At 35.2% G+C, this 18,542-nt stretch overlaps 2 protein-coding genes across 15 annotated transcripts in view; one reads left to right on the top strand and one right to left on the bottom strand.

Annotated features, from left to right (window-relative positions):
• The window catches only part of ORC4 (origin recognition complex subunit 4), an 81,759-nt gene extending 73,089 nt beyond the window's left edge, over positions 1-8,670 (bottom strand). For 3 of the 11 annotated variants that reach the window (XM_045033747.1, XM_006935272.4, XM_006935270.4), the window contains exon 1: positions 8,528-8,670. The gene's annotated coding sequence lies outside the window, so the exon portion shown is untranslated. Of the gene's footprint in view, positions 1-749; positions 1,341-7,020; positions 7,193-8,503 lie in introns of those variants that run through there. The other 8 variants (XM_019838083.3, XM_006935273.5, XM_045033748.1 and 5 more) reach the window with 8 other exon arrangements.
• Positions 8,671-8,940: 270 nt separating this feature from the next.
• The window catches only part of MBD5 (methyl-CpG binding domain protein 5), a 451,089-nt gene continuing 441,487 nt past the window's right edge, over positions 8,941-18,542 (top strand). For 3 of the 4 annotated variants that reach the window (XM_045033740.1, XM_045033739.1, XM_045033741.1), the window contains exon 1: positions 8,941-9,552. The gene's annotated coding sequence lies outside the window, so the exon portion shown is untranslated. The remainder of the gene's footprint in view (positions 9,553-18,542) is intronic. The other variant, XM_045033742.1, reaches the window with a different exon arrangement.

Below are 18,542 nucleotides of genomic sequence, written 5' to 3' on the forward strand. Positions count from 1 at the left end.
ATTGATAAACTGAATTTTAAATTAAAAACTTTTGCTCTATAAAAGACACTGTTAAGAGAATGAAGACAAGCCACAGACTGAGAAAAAAATACTTGCAAAACACAGATTTGATAAAAGACTGGTATACAAAACATACAAGAACATTTAAACAATAAAATGGAAAAAAAGCAACCCAGTTAAAAAAAATGGACAAAAGATGTGGACACCTTACCAAATATATAGGTGATAAGCATATGAAAAGATGCTCAGTATTATATGTCACTAGAAAATTGCATATTAAAACAATGATATTTCTGCTCTATACCTGATAGAATGTCTAAACCCAAAAAATGATGACATCAAATGCTGGTGAGGACATACAATAATAAGAACTGATTCACTGCAGACTAGAATGTAAAATGGTACATCTACTTTGGAAGAGTTTGGCAGTTTCTTACAAAATGAAGCATACTCTTACCACACAATCTGGAAATCAGACATGTTGGTATTTATCCAAATGAGTTAAAGACTTATGTCCATACAAAACCTGCACCAGATTGTTTGTAACAATTTTATTCATAACTACAAAAAAGTGGAAACAACAAAGATATCCTTTAGTAGGTAAATGGATCAACAAACTGTGATACATCCATAAGATGAAATATTATTTGCTGCTAAGAAGAAATGAGCTATCAAGACATGAGAAGAAATGAAGGAAAGTTAGACACATATTGCTAGGAGCAAAGGACAATTTGAAAAAGGATACATACTGTATCATTCCAGCTCTGTGGATGGAAAAGGCTAACCTATGGAGATACTCAGAAAGATCATGGTTGCCAAGAATTGAAGAGAAGGGAACATGGGTGGAGCACAGAAGACTTTTAGGACAGCTAAATGATTTTCCTGTGATACTGTCACAGTGGATATATGTCATAATACATTTCTCAAAACGTGTAATGTACAACTCACAGAGTAAACCTTAATCTAAACTATGAACTTTTCTTAATACTAATGTATCAATACTGGTCCATCAATGGTAACAAACATACCACTCTAGGCAAGAAGCTAATAATAAGGTAAACTAGGTTAATGCTAGGGGACCTAGGCCAGTAGGAATATATGAAAAATTGTTGTACTCTCAAGTTAATTTTTCTCTAAACCCTTAAACTGCTCTAAAAAAGTTTATTAAAAAAAATCCAAAAGAAAGGAAGAAATGATCAAAAGTCACAATTCTTACTCTTCCATGTGGACAACTATGGTGACCCCAAAAAACATGCAAAAATACACACTCAAAACTGCTTTACTCTTTTTAATGATAATTTGTGAAAAACAGAGATGAAAACACAAACTTACAGAAGATTTGTGAAAATGAAATGTAAGTACCAAAAACAGTTTCAAGTTACTAATACAGATTATAAAATGAAGTAAAAATTTCTGTAAAGTAAAACATATAGACAAAATCTGTTTTAGCAAAATATGACCTTACAGAAATGTTTGCAAAACAATAATGGTAATTCATAGGAAATATTAGCTACTTTAAAAATGCTTTAGGGGCGCCTGGATGGCTCACTTGGTTGAGCGCTGACTTCAGCTCAGGTCATGATCTCAGGGATCATGAGTTCCAGCCCTGTGTAGGCTCTGTGCTGACAACTCAGCCTGGAGCCTGCTTCTAATTCTGTCTCCCTCTCTCTCTGCTCCTCCCCTGCTTATGGGCAGGTGCTCTCTCTCTCAATCTCTCTCTCTCTCTCAAAAATAAAACATGAAAAACACATACTTACACACACACACGAGTAAAAATACTTTAAAACTAATTTATCTGGTGCGCCTGGGTGGCTCGGTCGATTGAGCACCTGACTTCATTCAGCTCAGGTCATGGTATTTCAGTTCCTGAGTTCAAGACCTGCATTGGCCTCCCTGCTGTCATCACAGAGCCCACTTCAGATCCTCTGTCTCCCTCTCTCCCTGCCCCTTCCCTGCCTCGCACACACACTCTCTCTCAAAAATTAACAAACACAAAAAGTAAGAATATTTATATACAAAAATAAGAAAAATTGTTATAGTTTGTTCTTGTCAACACTGATCATGGCACTATTTAGGAACATAACTCCCAGAGGCTGGCAGGTTATTTCTACAATATAAAGCAAATATACACAGTACTATTTTGTAACAGTATGTAATATACTGGAAAGATATTAGTTACATATTATTTCTTTTAAAAGTACACAAGGGGCACTGGGGTGGCTCTTGATTTCAGCTCAGGTCATAATCTCATGGTTTGGGAGTTCAAGCTCCAGGTCAGGCTCTACAGTGACAGTATGGAGACTACTTGGGGTTCTCTCTCCCATTCTCTCTGCCCCTCCCATGTCCTTTCTCTCTCAAAATAAACATTTTCTTAAAAATAAAAGTACACGGCAAAACTTTATGATCTGGCTGTTAATAAATCCATAGAAACAGATTAAAAGGACTAAAATTACATAAATCAACATCTTAGAATTGTTTCCAGGTGCAGGAATAACGGATTATTTTCATTTTTTTCTCACCACTTTTACACTGAATGTATTATCTTTTTTGAATTTTAAAAAATCACGTTGCACATTTAAATCAAGTAATATATAATTTGACGATATAAAGTTTTCAGTGCTAGGACAATAAACATTTTATTTTAGCTTCTAAACATGTTACACATGTAAAATTCGTTTCAACCTAAGTTTAATACATGATACCCATCAGACATTGCATCAGGATGATGCTATATATAACACATTGGACAGAAGTCTAATAGTTATTAGCTACAACACAGCTTTTAGAGAAAATACATTGCTTTTTACTCATTGTAAAGTAAGTTGACTAAAACATACACAAACCTAGAAGTGATTACTTTAAGAAAACAATATAAGGTGACATTTCTGGGTCATCTATATTAAAAAATGTCTATTTTTACAATGGTGGCAAGATGCGAGAAAGTGAGAATGTGTAGGCACACCAAAAGAAAAGCCAACATACTTAGACCTTTAATCTTGTCAAATCTGATCTCAATCTTTTGGTCAAAACTTCATACTAATCTGTCACATTATTCAAGGAAGAAGTAAAATATCTAAGATTTTATTGTGTTTTTAAGGGACATTGGGATGAGAAGGGACATTGGGAAAAGAATATACTATTAAGGGGAAAAAGAAATCAGGAAAAACTAGCAACCCCAAAAGATGCTTCTTTGAAAATAAGCACCTGGGAAAAATCTGGAGTGAAATGGGGTAATAAAACTGAAATAGAAGGATGAGGAACAATTGTCAGTTCCAGACTTCACCCATTTCCTAGTTTATAATCTTCAACTTGCATCTTATTTTCTCATTTAAGCACTTCATAAAACACAGTCTCATCAGCCAATCCGGTTCAAATAGAATAAACACATAACAAGGTCACTTAACAATCAGTATTTTAATTTGCAATAGAATTCATTTACAAAGCCATCTCTCAAAAATCTACATTCCTAAAACAGTTAAAATTAAAATGGAAGCCTCTATCCCACTCCATCAGAAGACAAGAGATTCTACAGAGAGTAAGAAAAGGACTTTACATTGGGAGATACCAGACACAACAGAAGGCGAGGATATCATATAAAAAAAAATTAAATGTTGTGATTCTTGTGCTGTTTTCAGCTGGTTCTCAAATCCCTGGCAATCAGGCTTATGCCTTCTGTGAACAGGGTTTCTCATAATAGGCACTAATGACATTTCGAACTAATGCTTTGCTGTGAGTGGCTGTCTTATGCATTATAGGATGTTCAACAGCATCTGCAGCATCTATCCACCAGTTTTCAATTGCAACTCTTGATAATCAAATATGTCTCTGGACATTGCCAAATGTCTTCTGGGAGTCATATTGTCACAGCTGAGAACCACTGACAGGAAAAGGCAAAAGATTAGAGGCAAAAGATTAGAAAATTCTACTCATTGGGTTCTTATTAGCCCAAGAGAAAAGGCTTTCAAATGAATAAAAAGTTGATGTCGGTGATCCCCCCACAAATATGCTCCAGACAAATCCTTCCAGTGAGAACCATTAATAACTAGCAAGCCTCAGCCAAATTCACAGCCTGAAATAGTTTCCTGATGCCCTTTACATAAATTTGAACACACAACCAAGAATCACAAGACAGCTGAGGAAAACTTCTAAGATGAAAGCCTCTGAAACATCCTAACAGAAAGAATAACTTAGAGAAAACCGAGTAAGTAGGGAGAAATAAACTTCAAAAAATTAAATTAAATGCTTAACTCAATTAAACATTCAAAACTTCAATTAAATCCATAAAGAGAAAAAAATATCAGGATGCCATTTTAAAAATGCAGAGATCAAAAAAGGTATTGGAAATTAAAAATATAACAACAAAAATTAAAGTCTCAAATGTTTAAAAAATCAAGCAAGTTTCCAAAAAACTGTAAAGCAAGACTGAAAGATGATTTTAAAAATGGGAGAAAAGAAACAGCCCTAAGAGTGTAATATCTAATTGCAGCTTCAGAACCAAAAATAGAGGTAAGGATATTACAGGACAAGTATCAGAAACTTTCCCAGAGGTAAGGAAAACAAGTTGCCAGACAGAAAGAACCCATGAAATGCACAGCAAAGTCACCTCACAACAAACACTGTGACATTTCAGAACACTGGGAACAACAAACAACATTCTTTAAGCTTCAAACAAAAATAGGGTGCAGAAGCTTCCATAAAGAAGAAAAGAGTGAAATGCAAAGTGTTGAAAATAAGAATGGCTTCAGATTTTATATCAGACACTAAGAATTCCTTTGCAATTCTGAAGAAAAACATTTCCAACTTAAAATCCTACATCCAAACTAAATTAGGGTAATCTAAAGATATTTACATACAGAACATAACGCCTCAGACCATTCGCCTCTCAGATAGCTACTGGAGATTGTGACCAAATAATATGAGGATAATCATTAACCTTAATGGATAACCATTAATCTTTAAATGATGATAACCTACGTTAAAGAAATTCTGAAGCATGTACTTAAGCAAAAGAAAACAGATCCTCAAAGAAAACTCAGAGATGCAAAAATTAACATAAAACGAAGAATTACATGGGATACAGGATCTATCACAGAATAGAGAGAGGTTGCATGAGGGGTAACCACATCAAGGAGCCAGCCTAAACTGGAGATCAGAATGTTCTAGGAGAAATTTCTCAGCGATAGTTAAACTGATTTAAAAAAAAAAAAAAATTAAAAAATTGATACTTCTGAACCTATGCAGATGTGCTGACAATAAGCAAGCAGATTGTTCGGGGCTGAATTAATGATAAATATTGAGAAACTACACAGACATAGGATGGTTATTTACCAAAAACTAAGATATCAGTGAAATGATGGGGGGCGCAGGGCTTGGGTATTTGTGGGACAAAAACCAAATTTACATCGCTCACTGTGGAAGTCAACGGATAATGCCTAACATGGAAAAATCAAGTGGCAGCATATAAGATGTTATTTGTAAATACAGAGTTAAATATCAAAAGAATTAGCCAAAAAAAAAGCTTTAAAAGTTTTTGCCCCTAGCGAGGGGGAAGTAAAGGCTTTAACAGTCACTTTTTCCAACATCACATCCTCCCTGGGGCCTAGCAAGATGTGGAGATAAAGGCCCAACCATTTCAACCCACCATGGTGCAATTCTGGTGGGCCACATTCTGGAGAATTGAACCTGTGATAAATAAATTAAGCTTTTTTTTTTTTTTTTTAATAAGCCATGTACAAATAGTTAATATTTCAAGTGCATGTTCGTTGACATTTGAAACTTAATACTTAAAAAAATATATTTGAAAATATTTTCTAAATTTTAATTACCTTGGCATCTTATGCTGTAGAGGCCAATTTGATTGAAAAATTTTAAACTAATGTATGACAAGTTAAAACACACAATTTTGGCTGGAAGTAGAAAGATCTAAAAATTCAGTTCCTCAGTAACACTTTTAGCCAGATTTCAAGTGGTCCATAGCCAGCCACAAGCTGGCTACAGTATTGGGTAGCACAAGTATAGAACTTCTTCGAGTTAAAGTTACAAATAAATTTAAAACAATAGGAATTAGCATATAAACCAGTAAGGAATGAAATGAAGATAAAAATCATCCAGGAAGCGAGAAATGCCCCAATTATGGAGAAGATATTTGCGATACTAGTCAAATATTTAAGTAAAACACAGACTACCCAATAGAAACATTGTGACAATTCAAATAAGAAATCCAAACAACCTACAAATATTTTACAAATTGCTCAAAGTCATTAATAACCAGGGAACTGTAAAAACATAAAGCCACACTCATCATGTTGGCATCAACAAAAGACATCAACTGTTAGTGAGACTGTAGAAAAAAAGCATCTACCATATACTGCTGGTGGGAGTTTAATTTTTTTTTTCAACGTTTTTATTTATTTTTGGGACAGAGAGAGACAGAGCATGAACGGGGGAGGGGCAGAGAGAGAGGGAGACACAGAATCGGAAGCAGGCTCCAGGCTCTGAGCCATCAGCCCAGAGCCCGACGCGGGGCTCGAACTCACGGACCGCGAGATCGTGACCTGGCTGAAGTCGGACGCTTAACCGACTGCGCCACCCAGGCGCCCCTGCTGGTGGGAGTTTAAATTGATCTATTTTGGAAAAGTTTGGCATAATCTCCATTCTACAAAAATGCATGCTATGCGTGGAAAAATACATGCACAAGAACATTCACAGTAGCATTGCTCCTAACTGCTAAAAACTGGACACAATCCAAATGCCTATTAATATTAGATGAGTTACATTAATTGTGGTTTATTCAGAAAAAGACTACATCACACTATAGACATTACTATATAAAATGAAAAAACATGAACAATAGCTAAATGTACTAATTGGGTTAAATATTGGTGACACGTGAGGAAAATAACACATAACGTGTAACTCTTTTACATACAGGTAAAATACAGATAAAATTCATCTGAATCGGGTAGTAATGCCAACACTGGTGGTTAAAAAATACTTGAAATAAATGTAGAAAATAATTACCATAAAAATCCGGTTGCTGTTAACCTCTTGTAGTGGTGAGGCAGGAGGAATATTCAGGAACTGATAGGGGGAGGAGTAGGTCTCCAGTACTAGGAACGTTCTAGTTCTTGACTGTGGTAGTGATCACTCAGTGTTCACTTAGTAATTACTCATCGTATTGTATACCTATGATCTGTGCATTTTTTTGCGTATTTAGTATTTTAATGTAAGAAATTAAAATTTGTTACCTAAAGCACTTATATTACTTTGCTGTGACTTTTTTTCTTTTATAAAATGATATATATTTGGTTACAATATAAACAACACTTTAAGGCACAGGACTCTAGTTTTGATTCCACTTGACAAGATTACTGCACACAAAGAAAGCAGTTAAGTACTAGGCAATGATGCATAAATAGGGTTAATTGCCAAAGCGTAAGTAAAATGTAGAAAACAAGTAACAACTTTAATTGATAGTGTATCCTAAAGAATAATTATTACAGAATTAAATACCTGTATGAGGAACAAACATGAGGAATTTTAGATTATTGGCCTTAAAAGAAACTATACAGAATGATAATCTTTCAAAGTACTTTTACAAAAGAAATTAAAGATTGAAATGGTTCTGGTTAAGATTTATGAAATGATGTGAAAAATGGTGTCACTTTACTGAAAAAAAGCCTTACTGATGTAAATACACGAATGCTTTAATAGTCTGAATTATTATCTTATGAGGGAAACATTTCCAGCAAAAATAGGTAGCATTTAATTGAGAAACCAAAGGATCTAAATCCGAGACTAGTAACCAAAAAAACTTAAAGCAAAATATTCATTTAAAAATCACTTATCTACACCATAGAAAAGGAAAAATTTGTGATGTCTCTTCTCTATCAACCGTTACATTCCTCCATATCGAGGACTACACAATCCCATATCGCTTTCTGAGAGCAAGCATAAGCGTTTTGTTGCAGCAACAACGCCAAGCTATAAAGAGGAAATTCCATTCAAGACTTCCCAAGCTTGCTCCCTCCCCAAAAACCACTCCAGAATTCCAAGGAGGGTAGCGAAGTAAGGAATAATGGTCATAATACCTAATACAAGCAATGCATCTAATGCCAGAGTTGTCAAAATTCACACATGGCGCTTCTCTCTTCCCCTGCTCTGAAGCAGTCAACAGTCATCTGCATAGGCTCCAAAGATTCCATTTCTCTCTAACAGCAGTATCATCACATTCCTTACAACCACCATCGGGTGTAGTCAACACCCAGCCAGAGACCTAGTTTCATGAGGAATCCCTACAAGCTTCAGAGATTCGTAGGCAGCCTCACAGGAAAGCCACGAGACAGAAGTGGCCTTCCAGATTTCTGGCCTGCCTGGCCTAGACAAGCCTGCCCCCTTCCCGCATTCTGAGTCTCCACAACCTTCCGTCCTCATTCTTTTCGATTCGCCTTTCACCACTGGCGACCTTAGGCCTTCGTTTCGAGGCCAGCCTAGCCCATATTACCTCTCACAGAAAAGACGCCCTTACCACGGCAGAGCAGCAACCTAGCCACCACAGGAACCGCTTCACAAGCGCCCCTGGCCGCGTAGTCAGCTCAGCTTCACCTGCCACTGCCAACGGTACACCAATACTCCCGGCATTCCCCGCGCACGCAGCGCGTCTCCCACTCCGCCCCACTCCCGCCCAAACACGTGACCTATATTAGTCTCCGTCCACGCCCACTTCCGTTCCTCCACTTTCCCTTAGGAGGTAGGAGGGGTCAGGGGGTTGTTAAAGAGTAGCGACTTCCTCCTACTCCCCGCCCCCGCCCCTCTACCCCCTGCTACAATGTCTTCCGGGTCGCAAGTGCCTCGGAGCCTTCTGGGAAACCAGATCATTTCCTCCCCTCCCCCTCCTCTTGCCTTCAACCAACCAGCCTCCCGTCAGAGAGAGACATGCGCAGTGAGTGCCTCCCGTCTCTTCTACCCGAACCCCCCCTCCCCCCCCCAGCAGAGAGACCCCAGCAGCAGCAGCAGCTGATGATGAAGAGAGAGGCAGTGGCAGAGGGGGGGCACCTTTTATTTCTATTTTTAAAGGGACAGGACACTAATTTTACCCCACTTCAACCTTGAATTGAGGGGGGTGGGGGGAAGGCGGCTGAGTTCCTTCCCCCACCCTCCAGCCCTGAGACCTGAGAGGGGGATTGAGCCTGAGAGAGAAGAAGAAGGAGTTTCTTCTTCTTCGAAAACCCCCATCCACGACTCCTACCCCCTCACCCCTCCACTAGCCTCCCTCCCGAGCCCCCTCCACCCTCCTCCTCTTTGGCCGTGAGAGGAGGAGAGAAAGAGACCAAAAGCCTCTTAGCAACACAGACCCTTCTCTGCTGCTGCTGCTGCTGCTACTGCTGCTGCTGCTTGGCCCTGGCTGGAGACATCTCACTACACCCAGGAGCAGCCACTTCCCCAGCTCTCCTCCTCCTTCGCCTCCTCCTCCTCCACTCCCCCCCCTTTATTACCCTTTGTGTCATCCTCCACAGCTCCAGGGAAGGCACTCAAAAGTGGGGGGCAGGAAAGGTAAGTGTGTCTGTGGGGGCTTCATTGCCTTCCTCTGGCTCTGACTTTAACTCCGGGGCAACAGTAGCACCAAACCACATACGCAGTGGAGCTCCGGGGTGAGGAGGGGGTGGTGCTGGGGGGGGGGGGGGAGTGAAGGAGGGGTTGGAGTGGGGAGGGGTGTGTGAGGTGGGTGCCCATCCTGTCAGAGGAGGAAGGGCACTTTTATTTTTATTTGCTGTTGTCAAAAGTGGTTTCTCTTCTCCAGCTAACATCTGATTGTGTCTTGCTCCAATGGGGGAAAATACAAAAACAACCCCCTCCTTCCTCCAATGAGGCGCCAGGGAAAGAGACAGAAAGAGGCACACTTTCTAGATGTCACTTGAAAAAATTCATTTGGAGAGCTTTTTTCCTTTTTCCCCAGGAAAAGCTCCACTGCATTTGTTTCTGAGTGGGAAAATGTCGGGATCTGGATTGTATTGGAACTGCTTATCCATTTGTAGACCTGAGTGTTTTCCCCTTTTTGGTTCTGTATGTGATTTGGAAATTGACTTCAGTGTTGGAACAGACTTGATTGGTTTTCGCTTTCTGGGTTTAATTTTTCTTTCTTTCTTTCTTTTTCTTTTTCTTTTTCTTTCTTTCTTTTTTTTTTTTTTTGTTGTTGTGTCTGACTTGCATGGGAGATTTCAAATTTTTAGTTGATAGAGGCCTTTGGTTAGGTTTTGACTTGTATTACAGCCTTTTTTGTTAAATGTTTGTTTCATATATTAGCATATAAAGTTCAAAGCTTAAAATGCTTAAAGTTTCAATACCACTAGTATTGTCTCTCCTTACATAGGTTCTTGATATTTTCCACAAGATGAGAATATTAGCTATTTTGTAATTAATCTGGATATTTTTCTTATCTTTGTAACTTGTCTGAACAAGTAATCCCCATTGAAAACTTTATGTTGTTCTGGCTTCATGGAAGGCCAAACCTCTCCATCAATAGTTTGCTGGATTGGTACCACTTTCAATTTTAACTGAATTATTTATTTACTGTTGTAAATTGAGATGAGTTTTTCATCTCTTGGGGTACTGAACCAAATTGCTCACTATATGTGAAAGGAGACAAATTTCAAAAATATATTTTCATGAGTCAAATCATGAAGTTGTAGTTAGTACATTCACTGTAGTTTAGACATAAATTGAAAGATAAATTCAGGTTTAGGTTTATAGAATAACAGTCTTCATAAAAATCACTGTGGCTTTCGATTTCAGTGCTGTATTTTATTTCACAAATGCTAGAAAGTATGTTTCCAATATAGGCCTTTTACTAGAGCTTACATTGGAAAGTGTTATTTTGTTTCATACATACATTTCTTTATCCTTTCCTTGAAGATGGATGCACACATTCATATATTCTCTCTCTCTCTCTCTCTCTCTCTCACACACACACACACACACACTCTCTCTCTCTCTCTCTCTCTCTCTCTCTCTCTGTCACACACACACACACACACACACACACACACACACATACACACACCCTTTTTTCTAACTGCATTGGTATCTCTGATCCCATAATTTATGTCAGCAAAAAATATTCTTCTGTAAAACAGCAATTTTATGATCAGACTGATAATATGAAAACAGCAATTTGATCAAATAGAAAGGATTGAAGAAAAATAAATCTAGATGGATATTTGACATAAATATTATAAAACAGGATAATACTTTTAATTTTTATTTTTTTATGGCAAAGCCAAAATATAATAAGCTTATATTTTAGTGGCAGAAAAGCATTGCAAATGTAGAAACTTGTTCTGTAAATTTTCATTAATGTGTGCAAGAGTAGACATTTAGACACAGGAAGAAAGCTCTGTAGCAATAAACAATATGGCCTTATTTCCTTCCTTTCTGTTATAAATTTGAACAATTTCTTACCTTTCTCTAAGGTGTAATTGGTGCATTTCAGCAGAAATCTGTGTCAAGTTCAAGTTTTTCTCCCAACATCAATACTAATATTCCAGGTCCACCTAGGATTTCTTGTCCTCACTCTAATACCTCAGCAACCTTAACATAAGAGGGAGAAAGTAGAACTTAGTGAAGAAATCAATTTTAAATAAGGCGAATTGTGCAGATAATTGGATGGTGGTTGCCCCGTCGGCAGCTGAGTGAAAATTTACAGTCTTGAGTATAATACCTTTACTTAATATATGTCTGCTTTTCTTTTGAAAACATTCCTTTATCTCACCACTCCCTGGCTAACCCTGTATAATTTGAGATTTCCAGACTTCCTCTGAGTTGGATAATGATTTATGTTTAAAAAACCTTTTTTATTCTAGCTTATTTTTTAACTATTAAGACATATTTTAAGATTGTAATTTTCATCTAAGTGACATCTTGGAGGTCACTTTATCCAACTCTTCGTTTTCCATTTTGCTGAAGTTCAGAGAGTTTGTGGAACTTACCTAGGTTCCAAGGCCTGTAAGTGGGCAGAGCATGGACCAGAGAACTTAGGTCTCTTAACATTTCCTGTGCTACACGACCTCATTTTCTTTTGTTGGAAATGAAACTGTCATTCACAATTTTGTCTATAGCACTTAAGGATTTTATGTGGAGGCGTATTATCCTAAGAATATTTAGGTAAATAGCTTTAAGCCAAAATTTTGTCTATTTATAATTCAATAATTTGTTGATTTAAAAGGTACTGATTTCTCTCATTGTGGATAGTTACTATTTTGAGAATTATTTGTTTCCCTTGATGCTTATGTTTTCTCTGCACTTCTAATTAATCAGTAAATATGCTTTTTACGCTTGGATTAGAGACATATATATAATAATGACCCATATTGTATTATAAACATTTACCTGCTAATCTTGCTTTGTGAACCACTTAAGACTAAAGATTTGTATCTTAAGATTTACATCCCTCACGGTACAGTGTCCGGTGCACAGTAGGCCCTACTGAATAATTGCCGTAATTGGTATTAGAGTTAGGCATATTTGAATTTCTTTACTCCCATATGTGGGGTTCCTTTCCTTTCTTCCTTTTTCCTTTCCTCTCCTCCCTGCTACAATTTCTCCACTACTATGAATTTTTTTTTCTTTATTTTTACTGTAGCTGTCACTTTTTCTATTAGCCAAATTAAATCCCGTTAATAATATAATACTCATAGAAAGTAAAAACATATTCCCTCTAATCCTGTACAGGATACAATTTGACAAAAGTAATTTATTTTTAGTGAGAGATTTCAAAAAATTCCTATTAAAAATATCTTAGCAAATATTCAGGATACACTTAAATTTCATTTCATTGAGAGACTAGTGCGATAGGTTACTAGAATGATTAGGCCACTTTTACCAGCTCTATAAAGCAACTGTTACTTAGGTGACATGTTTCCCTGACTTTGTTTTTTTGGTCCTTACCCAGACACTTATCAACTTTCCAGTTTTCTATGGATATGAAGATTTACTCCTAGTCATCAGTGGGACCCCATGAAGTCAGCCAGAAAGCCTATGTCCAACTTATGTACCTTTGCAAACTTGTCTGGATTTTGAATGTATGTGCAAAACAGATTGTACTTAGGTATTCATTAAACATCTTTTGAGCATCTACTGTCTGTCAGGCACTGTGCTAGGCATCTGAGAAACAAGGATGGTCCCTACAGTTTAATGTGAAGAGGTATTTTAATTGTATTCCACAAGTATATTGGTCATAACTTTATTTTGATGTTTCTAAATAAATTTTATATTAACTAAATAAATGGATACTGTTAGGTGGAAAAATGCATGTTTAAGAAGGATTTTGCTGTATTTTATTAAAATAGAAATATATAATGAAAAATTTTCCACTTAATACTGTATTCTGGGGCTTTCTATTCTGTATATAATTCACTAATTTTAGACCATAAAAATAGTCTATGTGACCATCATTACTAGTATTTTATTGATACATACTTTTATTTGAAGATTATCAACATTGTTTATTGAAGTATCTCTTATAAAATTATTCCAAAACAAAAAACAAAACCCAAACTCTCCAAACTTAAACTTTTTTTTCTCAAAAGTAACTTCTCTTCTTACATTTCATATACCAGGTTATCTTTCATGGTTCATTGGAATACATGGTACGTCATTTTCATTTTGATCATTTAGTTATTTTCTATAGTTTAACAGTATAATTTATTTATCATGGAATAATTCTGGTATATACTGTTCAGGAGTTTTGGAATTTTCATTGTGTACTAGATAAATTCCTCCAAGATCCTCATTAGAAACTTTCCAGTTCTAACCTCTAAATTGGTTAGTTGCAATTATTAATCCTCACTGTTATGTAACTTCAGTAAAATGAGTTATTAATTTCTTAGTTAATGGATGTTTCAAAACCAAAGAATACTATCTTGGTTCCTATCATGGCTTTCGTATGTAATTTAAAGATTAGAGAGAGATTTCCTGGATTTTCTTTGTCCTTCTTAAACTGTACCTCTTAGAGTAATATTGATTCACAATTTGGAAGGAGGAGGGGCTTGGGCTCCCTTGCTGGTACAGTATCTTGTGCAGGTAAATAGATTCCTGAAGGTCAATCTGATCTCTTTCAAAGTCATTCTTAACTTTTATTTTAGTACTAATCATAATTACCATTTATTATAAGTATCTAATACTGTGACAAATATAACAAAACACTCATCCTGTGAATTTTGAACATTGTTCCCATGTTACAAATGGGGAAACCTATTACTGACAAAACAGCATTTTACATATAGCAGCAAAATATTCAATCACAGTAAATTCGTAACTTTTTAATTTAAAATACAGACACAGTAACTTTTATCAGTCAGTAATTTCTCTGGTAAACATCAGTAAAGTCATTGCCCTAGTAGCTTATTGATGGAGTGATGGAAAATTTCTAAAAGTTTACAAGGACAGAAAAACAATTAAAAAAATCCAATTCTTTATAAGGAGCATAGATAAAGATCAGTGTGCAACTTGAAGTAGAATACACTTGACCCTTGAACAACACAGGTTTGAACCGTTCGTCCACTTATATGCAAATTTTTTATAGCACTATAAGTATTTTTTTCTTCCTTATGATTTTCTTAACTTTTTTCCTCTAGTTTTATTATAAGAATACAATATATAATACATGTAACATACAAAATGTGTGTTAATTGACTGTTTATGTTATTGGTTAAGGCTTCTGGTCAACAGTAGGCTTTTGGTAGTTAACTTTTAGGGGAGATAGAAATTATACTGGATTTTCAACTGCGCAGAGGTCAGCACTCTCATTGTTCAAGGGTCAGCTGTAAAAGTAAAGTCAATCTTCTCTTTGTATGGCAAAAATTACATTTAGGCTTTCTACATATTGAACTTCCTTTTCTCTTGCATGAATTACATTTAGCATTTTGTTACATGAAGTTTGAAAGTTCCAACAATTTGTGACCCAGTGAATATTTACTATAAACATTTTAATGTAAATGTTGATAATGGAAAACCTCGAAATAGAGGAGACTTTATATTGTCTAATGCTTGAGTGTTTATATACACATATCTTCTGGATCCTGTATCTTAAAAGATTTTCATAATTACCACATTACACATATAGAATTAAGTTTAATGTATTCTTTTTAGTACTATTTAAAGTCAGAAATATTTTTAGTATAAGAATGGACAACTTGTTGGTTTCTCCAGATTCCTAAATTATTATTCTTTAAAGCAGCTACTGAATTAAAATACTTTTTGATCTAGCTAACTAGAGTTGATTTTTACATTCTTTGCTTCTAGGAGAAAAGAGTAATTTGTAAAAATTACTAATCAAGTAATTTTCATATTTATCCTAAGTAGATACACATTCATCCTATATGCATAAGTTGCTGATATCATTCAATAAGCAATTATGCCAATGCATTATGTCCTGTAGAATTTCAAAATATTTGAAATGCTGAGGAACTATTCTCTGTTATCTATTATACTTCAGAAAGGAAATTTTATACCAAATTAGTTTTATTGTTTTTAAGAACAATCTAAGTAATTGGTCAGATAGAATAAGTCATTGGTCTCCAGTAATTTCCTTAGATAACCCAAAGGTAATTCTTAAGAGGTAATACCTAAATATAGGTACCCAAAGGTACCTATATTACCCAAAGGTAATACCTAAATATAAAGATTAAAAGTAAAGATTCTTACTTGTCATTGTTTCTGTTTGAGGTACTTCTATATCATGTAAAATTTCAGAAGTTGGAATGACTCAGAATTTTTCAGAAAGACAAGGTGAGAACCAGGCTTAACATCTATTAAAGACATATCTTCTAATGTAGTTGGACATAATGGAAAAGAAAATCACTAATGACATCATACTGGTGTAAAGCATCACTTCATTCAAAGTTGTAGGTGACTAATTCTAACTTGAGTCCTATTTCAGTTGACCTATATAACCTTTTCTTAGAGAACTTGTAATTAAATTTTGTGTCATTGAATAATTTATTAGAACATATTATGTTAAAGGACTAAAATGAGTTACATAAATCAGTCACCAGCCTTGCAGTGGTGAAAAATTTTTGCACATCCATGCTTCACTGAGTTCTTTGCCAACCAACCAACATTCAGGCAATGAGAGGAAACATTTCTGTATGGGGCTAGTGTTAAAATTTACATTCTTGTGCTGCCCTTTTTTTTTTTTTTTTTTTAAATTTAGTGTCTAACTCATGGAAGTTTGTTTCTTCAGGTTGACTGAATACAAAATTAGATTTATCCTTGCATCCAAAGCCATCTTTTTCTATATACGTTGAGTCCAGACATGTTCTACTGATCTGTTGACCATTAATTAACTTAGTTTATACAATCTTAATGTTACTACTGTCTAAAAATAATAATCTTGGCTGTATATATACAGTCACTAATGTTGGAGGAGGGAAGTATTCCACATCCAACAAAAGACACGTATTGATTTTTAAATAACTTTCCTTACTTGGGATTACTGATCTAAAAAACATAAGCTATGTAAGTTAAAAAGGATTTTTACTTATTTGGAAAGTCAAATGTAAAATGTATCATTAATGAATGAATATTAAGCAACATCAAAATATTTAGAAAGTCAAATACATGTTGCAGTAATGACAGAACTATAGAGGCTATTTTTTAGCATTATTCCAAAATCATTTTCCTTCTTCCACATTTGTCACACGAGTTTTTGCTGAAGGATTTCTTGGCCATTTTAGAGACTGTAATCTAGTTAAAAGGTTTGTTTATACTTCCCATCTCTGTTCTGCTGATGGTATTAGAATGCAGGCCAGAGCCAGACATCTAACTGTTTATAACATTCAAACTTCAATTAAAGCTGCAGTGTTCAGTTCACTATATATCAGAAAGCTTATACCAGCTACAAATATCACCACTAATGATGACAATGATTTTGTGTAGCCATAGGCCTTCCTAAATTATGCCATTCCTTGTGAATACTTTTTTCATTTTAGATGGTATTAACATTAATTCTTTCATAGAAGTCTAAAGATGAAGTTTATTTTCTACCAGTAGTAAAGCATTTTCTTTAGCAGTTTCTTTTGATAATGAAACCAAACAGCTTATATTATTGTATATCTTATTTAAATGGCCAGTTTAGTTTTTAGTTGTTTTTTTTTTTAATTAATAAATTTGATAGTAGATGTTTGTTAGCTAATTGATTCAACTCAGGTTTCCAGTTTGAAGAAAGTAGCGATATGTTGCGTAATAGAAAACAAAAGTAACAGTCATATTACTCCAGTGTTTTGTGTATGTGAGGAGACTAGACCCGCATAGTACAGATTTTAATTTAATCTTATGTTGCTTTTCTGGTCTGCTGCTCTGCTGTTTGTGGTTTCTGTGTTCTAAGTATGTTGCTAAACTATTTAAATTTTTTTCTTTTGAAAACTTTTAAGAATTCTTTAAAAACATTTCTTCAGCAGCTTCACTGTTTTTGCTCATTCTACCTCATTGATTTAGAAAATGAAGTATGTGTGTATGTGTTTAATTTTGTAATGACTAGGCAAATTTGCTATGTTATATTGCTTTCGCTTTTTATAAGAATAAATTTTAGTTTTTACTAATTTTAGACCTTGATTACTAAATTTATACATTCTTTATGTACATACATATATTTTTTATTAAAATACAAGTTTATAGGAGGCTTAAACATTTTAGGAAAGATGAAAAATCATATTAAATTCAATGAATACTTGCTATAATGCTTTTAATTAAAATACATTACAATGGAAAAATCTACATTACACATTTTCCTGGCACTGAAAGAAAGGATTCATTTATTTTGAAACTTTATAAGAAAGTTAAAAAATACTACCTAGAGTGTTTGAGGATAAGAACTAACAACAACCAGAGAGCCTGGGTGGCTCAGTTGATTGAGCATCTGTTGATTTTGCCTCAAGTCATGATCACGGGGTCATGGGAATGAGCCCCGCATCAGGCTCTGCACTGAGCATGGAGCCTGCTTAAGATTCTCTCTCCCTCTCTCTCTCTCCCTCTCTCTCTCTTGCTTTCTCTCTCTCTCCCTCCCCCTCTCTGTCTCTCTCCTTCTGCCTTTCTCCTCCACTCAATGCTCACCATCTCTAAAGTAAAAAATATAATAATAAAAAAGTAAAAAGAACTAACAACAGCCATGCAAAATTTGGATTTGTAAGCTAAAAAATATGGAAAGATCTCTAAGATAAGCTAAACTGAAAACAGGGCACAAAATGATGTGTACAGTATGATCCCATTTATGTAAAAAATTGCCCAAACAGAATAAATATAAGAATTTATATTTACATGCCTATAATACATATTTTATACCATATGTACATATATTTATAAAATAAAAATTGCATAAAATATATGCCTTATGTTTATGTAAATATATTAAGAAAAGATTTGGAAAATATGTAGCAGATTATATCCTTGGTTTATAGAAAGTATGTGGGATGCTAGAAAATTAAGAACTCTTACAGTTTTGCATACTTTACTTGGGTTTATTTTTAACAATAAGTTTATATTCATGTAGT

Source organism: Felis catus, chromosome C1 (genome assembly GCF_018350175.1).
Source record: "Felis catus isolate Fca126 chromosome C1, F.catus_Fca126_mat1.0, whole genome shotgun sequence".
In the NCBI taxonomy this organism is placed as follows: domain Eukaryota; kingdom Metazoa; phylum Chordata; class Mammalia; order Carnivora; family Felidae; genus Felis; species Felis catus.